This window comes from Martes martes, assembly GCF_963455335.1.
Source record: "Martes martes genome assembly, chromosome: 2".
NCBI classification, from domain to species: domain Eukaryota; kingdom Metazoa; phylum Chordata; class Mammalia; order Carnivora; family Mustelidae; genus Martes; species Martes martes.
Window position 1 is genome coordinate 150,614,891 of NC_137889.1, and position 6,000 is coordinate 150,620,890.

The following is a 6,000-nucleotide window of genomic DNA, read 5'->3' on the forward strand; positions in this document are numbered from 1 at the left end:
AAGAGTCTCAGCTTTGAGAAACACCTTTGTTCTCTATGAAGAAAACTCACCTTGGGACCTGCTGGGAGTTTAATGTGATAACATAGTGCAATGTGTGATTCTTAATGAGATACACAGATATGAAACAGCATTTAAAGGCTTGATGCACAACGCAGACCTGCAGAGAAGAGAAAACTAATGTGTGTTGTATCAGGCACTGCATCAGCCAGTGATCTCAGCCACAAAAACAGAATGCAACTCTGGCTGGAAATAAATTTCTAGACAATATCAGCAGCTTATAGGTTCTCCATGAGGGCAAGAAAACTGGAAACTGCTTAGCCAATAACACCCCAAATTACTCCATAGACTGGTCGGATAGAGGAGGAGTTCTTGCCCTGAGGACAGTTCACTGTCACTTTGTCAGTGCCAGTTCTGCTTTTGGGAATAGCAGTACAGTAGGCTCTCCACCCTTCTCTGTGAGAGATATGTTCCAAGACCCCCAGTGGATGCCTGAGATTGTGGATAATACTGAGCCCTATGTCCATTATGATTTTCCTACATGTACCTATGGTAAGGTTTATAAATTCAGGGCAGTAAGAGATTAACAATAATAACTATGAGTAAAATAGAATAATTATAAATATACTATAATGAAAGTTATGTGAATACGGTCTCTCTCTAAAAATACCTTATTACATTGTACTCGCACCTGTCGCGGTGATGTGAGATGACAAAATGCCTGAGTAATGAGATGAAGTGAGGTCTATTATTGACCTTCTGACAATAGGTGAGGAAGAGGATCACTTGCTTCAGGACTGTGGTCAACCAGAGTAACTGAAACCATGGGTAAGGGGGTTCTGCTGTAACCAGAGGGTGCGATGGATGGCATATGGTGGATGACAGGGTGGGTGGCTCATGGTGGGTGGTGTGTCAAGTGCAGCACCTGCCTCCTTGGCTAACTAGACTCAGGTTCATGGCTGTGCAGATCCCTCTGTGATATGATCTGATCCATGTAAAATGCTTAGAACAGAGCTAAGCTTCTCTACCTATAAAGTGAGGGAATAATAGTGCCTATGTCTGTGTTGTTTTGAGCATTGAACAAGATGATAGGTGTACAACTCTCAGAATAGTGCTTAATATATAGTAAGAGCACTATTAAGGTTAGTTTTTTTTTTTTTGAGATTTCATTTATTTATTTGACAGACAGAGATCACAAGTAGGCAGAGAAGCAGGCAGAGCAGAGAGGCTCCTGCTCTGCTGAGCAGAGAGCCCGACTCGGGGATCGATCCCAGAACCCTGGGATCATGACCTGAGCCGAAGGCAGAGGCTTTAACCCGCTGATCCACCCAGGCACCCCTAGTTTTTTTTTTTTAATTAAAAAAAAAAAAAAAGGTTGGAACTGCTTTTATTCTGGAGGAAATTCCTTGACAAGCCTACTTGGTTTAGAAGCTGAGACCCCAGGGGCAATGGAGAAGAGGGTAGGGATGGCCCTCTTGCCAACCAGCAGGGTTCTCCCATCCCAAGCTGGATGTTGACTAACAATATCAACAGGAACCCCCCAACCTCCACACAACCTCAAGTCTAAGAATTTGACATTTGTAACTTTCATTTTTCAAGCCGACCAGGAGTTCACCAGGCTCCTCTGGTGTTGCCAACCCAACCTTTGCTTTCTGGTGATAATAAAGGTGTGCAGCTCTTTTTGGTAGATGAAACCAGAAGGAAAAAGGTGCTGGAAGTAGATGCTGTCTCCTGTTTAATGAGCAAACAGAAAGAACACTGGAAAGGGTAAGACTGAGAAGAAATGGGATAGCCAACCCAAGACTTCACTTGGAATGGAATAAATCTCCCTTTGTGAATGACACAATAATCAGTCCAGTTCCTCAGAGTTGCCTTCCAGGAATTTCCCTGAATGGGTAGAATAAGATCCACATTGGCTGTTGGAGGGAGAAAAGCCCCTTTGGGAGCCACTAAGTCTCAGATTACTCTGTGTTGCCCAGTGTCCTGACTTTGTCTGGCTCATGGCCATGGAAGTTGGAAACTTCTTCAGGCACTGCTTGGTTGGACTGGTGAGGGGGGAAGAAGGAAGCTCCGTGTGGTGGTGTTAGGTGTCCCTTCTGCTGACAGCTTTCTGGAACACGGGGATGAGTCATTGAGTCTGTGCTGTCAGGATAGTAATTGTAAAGATGGGTTATTTTTTCAGTGTTGCCCATGACCATTATTATGTCAAATGCTTCCACAATGAAAGTAACAAAGTAGACGTTTCTGTAATAACTTACTACAGAATCATGAAAGAATTATGGAACATTGTTGCTGCAGAGCAGTGAGTCTGCGCCTTCGCTTAATAAGTGAGGAAACAGTCCTTCTCCTGGGAGTCATGGCGGGTGGGTGTTGAGTTGTAGGCAGTAGCTTAGGAGTCAAGGTGGTCCTCCCTTGATGTCTCCCTTTCTTCTCACAAAGCCAAAGAACCCACAAAGGGAAATGGCGGAGATTGCTGACTGTTGTCTAGTGTCCATTATTTCCTCCTCTTCTTCAATAGTATTCTCCCACCCCCATTATCAACTGGGAACATGGTTTCTCGACCACAAAATACATTGCCAGCTGGGTCTGGGTCTGACCACTGGGATATAAATAGACATGATTAATATAATTGCCTGATCATCTTAGAGACAAAGCCACTTGCCCCAGTTTTCCATTTTACCCCCTTCCCTTTGCTGAAAGACACTGAAACTCCAGGAGCAGCCTTAGACCTAGAGATGGAAGTCACAGGCAGAGGACAACAAATCCCTTTCCCCATCCCCAGCCATGTTCACCATGAACCTCATGCCAGGTTGCAAAACTTTGTCTGCTTTATCCTCAACCCTGGGCATGTCATAGAAGTTCAGAAAGTGTTGGCTCCCCCTCCCTGTATTTGCACCCTGTTTGATTCTTGCTTCTGCGTCTCAGTTCCCTCTTCCAGACTTGGCTTTGCTGCCTGCTTCAGCTTCACTATTAAACAATTGATTTACTGTTTATTCATTCAGTCACCACTATCAGTTGATCATTTTCTTTATCCCAGATGCCAGAGATGGAATATTGACAGAAACAGACAAGGGCTGTCTTCATGGAGCTTATAGCCTAGTCCCCGTGGGTTCAAGGGGGAGGCTGTTAGCGGCAGCTTGGGTCTAGAGGTCATTACCCTGCCTTGCTTCACAGTTGCCCACTGTACAGACTGGGAAACCGGTTTCTCAAGAGAGTTGAAGATGAGATGGTTAGCACTGTCGAGAGCACAGATGTGCTCCGTGAGCAAAAAGCACATTGCTGGATGGCAGGAAGCAGAGGATGAAAGCTTCTCCCAAAGGGGGTTTGATTAGTTTTCCTATAAATTTTCCTTTAAAATGGTTTTCTTAGGTGACTTTCTGGGTGACTCAGTTCATTAAGTGTCCAACTCTTGATTTCGGCTCAGTTCATGATCTTGGGGCCCTGGAATTGAGCCCTGTGTTGGGCTTCACCTCAGTGGGAAGTCTGCTTGAGGATTCTCTCCCTCTCTCTCTGCCCCTCCCCCCCAGCTCGTGCATGTGCTCACTCTTGCTCTCTAAGATAAATAAATAAATCTTTAAAGAAATAAAATAAAATAAAATGGTTTTATTAGCTAAGCTGCCCTCTCTTCAATGTAAAGCAATACAGATAACAAAAAACGAAAATAAAATAATCAATAATCTTACCACCCAGGAATCACTACTCTTTACATTTATGTATATATTACACACTTTTCATATAAATCAAGTTTTTCATATAACTCACACATTCACAGTTAAGAAGGTTTTTTTTGTTTTGTTTTGTTTTTTTTACATTTTTGAATTTCTGAAATCAGAGTAAGTCTTAGAATCAATGTACTTAGAAAGCTGCATGTCATGGTTTAATTGGCAGTATCTTTCTTCTTAGTGATGAGTAAATTAAAGCCCATCTTACAACTGATGACATTTGAGATCTAATGAAATAGATACATGTTTAGAGAAATGTTATCACTCTACAGTGACCTGAATTTTTCAATTAATATGTTGCAAACATCACCCTAAGTCAACAGTTTTACATTGTCATTTTTAATTGGCAAAGAATATTGCACCACGTAATTGTACCATAATTTGCTTGTCCATCTCTTATTTTGCTACATTTATTTTATTTCCATTAAAAGCATAACCATAGTAGGATTGCCTGAGTGGTTCAGTTGTTTAAGTGTCCGACTATTGGTTTCAGCTCAGGTTGTGATCTCAGGGTCATGAGATCAACCCCTGCATGGGGCTCTGAACTCAGCACAGAATCTGCTTGGACTTTCTCTCTCTCACCCTCTCCCTCTGCCCCTACCCTGTGCTCATATAGGCTCTGTCTCTCAAGTAAATAATAAATCTTTAAAAAAATTTTTTTAAAAGATTTTATTTATTTATTTATTTGATGGACAGAGATCACAAGTAGGCAGAGAGGCAGGCAGAGACAGAGAGAGAGAGAGAGAGAGAGACAGAGAGGAGGAAGCAGGCTCCCCGCTGAGCAGAGATCCTGATGCGGGGCTCCATCCCAGGACCCTGGGATCACGACCTGAGCCGAAGGTAGAGGCTTTAACTCACTGAGCCACCCAGATGCCCAGATAAATTTTTTTTTTTTAAACTATAATAGAAGAGTCTGTCTGCAGTGGGAGGCTGTGCATGCTTGGAGGTAAATATGTTTGGATAACAGATGTCTGTTATCATTCTTATTGTCCATCTAAGTACACTTTGCTCATCTGAGGACTCAGGAGAAAGACCATCAGCTCTGACATTCCTGGCACTCCACTGTTCTGATCCCTGGTAGTCAGGAGCAATCTTGTGACTGCGAACCCAGATATATTCTTCAAGGTGTCCTCCAAAGGCTTCACCCATGTGTTTGAAATTATCAGAAGAGATCAATAAAATTGTGTTATTTCTATAAACTGGGATGTATTGGGGTAGAGAGATCTCTGGTCATTATGGTTTAAAATAGGATCTAATATTTGAATTGAATAGAAATGTCAATATGTAGTTTAAAAATAGTTTATAGGAATATATTTTATTTGAATGAATTATGTACGGAAGAAAAAAATTTGATAGAAGTAGATGGAACTCTTCATAAATGACAAAGTGTTTGAAAATGTAGATATCAACATGGGGTTTTCCTCTTGAGTTAATTTAACCCAAGTGAGGCATTAAATTCATGCAATGTTACCCAACTGGACATGCACACCTTTATTTTCAATCAGAAACTTAAAAATGGAGGCCAGGTAAAGAGTGTTATCCATTATCTGTTCTACTTGGCAGAGTCAGGACGACGCTGAAGTAAAAAGTCACTGAGGGCACAAAATTTAGGGAGGTGTCACTCTCTGGACCTTACAATTCCCTGGGTGTCACATTTGCCCCACTTAGTCCTGTCCCCTGCCATTCAATGTGTGGCTTATCAAAGGACAATGTCAAAAAAAAAAGTTTTGTTGTTGTTGATTCAAGAGGTAGTCTTTAAGGATTCTGCACTGACAATTTCAAAATGTATAAAGGTTTTTGGAATATACTGATTAATATTTAAAGGAACCATAGAGAAGATTCACCGGAAATAGTCTCAACAAATGAGAAAATTCAGTAAATATCACTGAAATCCTCCTAACATAATTCCAGGAAACATGATTCAGTTTGTGATAATACTGCTTAGACACTGTCAGATATGAAAACTGACTACTTCTTACTCTTTGAAGTGGTGTAATAATTAACAATGTTCAATTATGCCTGTTCTTTTCAGAATTCATGACTATAAAAATTAATAAAACATTTCATAAAGCAATATATCTTCTCTTTAAATGTTTCTTACAGAAGTGTTTTGTTTTGTTGTTAAAGGTTTTTTGTTCATAAGTCAAACAACAATCCCTCCAAAGGGAACAGATAGCCTATCAGCTCAGACCAAAGAGTGAGTTCAGGATGGTGGCCATTGGTATTTCTAATGATAAAATTCTTAGAAGGTACATGCAAAAAGCTCTACCATGCAGATGGC